Source organism: Bison bison, unplaced genomic scaffold (assembly GCF_000754665.1).
Source record: "Bison bison bison isolate TAMUID 2011002044 unplaced genomic scaffold, Bison_UMD1.0 scf7180017462517, whole genome shotgun sequence".
Lineage (NCBI taxonomy): Eukaryota > Metazoa > Chordata > Mammalia > Artiodactyla > Bovidae > Bison > Bison bison.
In genome coordinates, this window is record NW_011372807.1 from 1 (window position 1) to 515 (window position 515).

At 37.9% G+C, this 515-nt stretch overlaps 1 pseudogene; it reads right to left on the minus strand.

The window, feature by feature from the left end:
• Positions 1-156: 156 nt before the first annotated feature.
• LOC105005092 lies at positions 157-454 on the minus strand (annotated as a pseudogene).
• Positions 455-515: the final 61 nt, after the last annotated feature.

A 515-nucleotide genomic window follows, 5' to 3' on the forward strand; every position in this document is an offset into this window, starting at 1 on the left:
ATTCTTGCCTGGAGAATCCCATGGACAGAGGAACCTGGTGGACCGCGGTCCAAAGGGTCGAAGAGAGTCAGACGTGACTTAGCACCCACTTTTTTTTTTAATTTTTTATTTTTTTTATTTTTATTTTTTTTATTTTTTATTTTTTTTTTTAGTCACCCACTTTTAAAGAATGTCACCACCTCTAAATGAAAAACAATCTTTGTCGACTAGAAATACTTTGGTGCCCCCATATTCTGGGAGAAGAAATTTATCTCCAACTTTCTTGTTAACTGATTGAATCTCTCTACCCCTTCCCTTAGAACCCAATCCAGCAACTACTACTGTTGCTTCCAATACTTTTCCTTGCAGTTTTTTTTGGAAGCATAATGCCACACTGGTTAGTTTCTGCTGCACTCCTTTTAACTAATACTTGGACAAAGAAGGAAAGAAACTTCCTGAATGCCTGTCCTGCCATGACTCCAGCCACCATAGTTTAGTCATTCTCTCCACAAGGCTACTCTTATCTATAACATTAG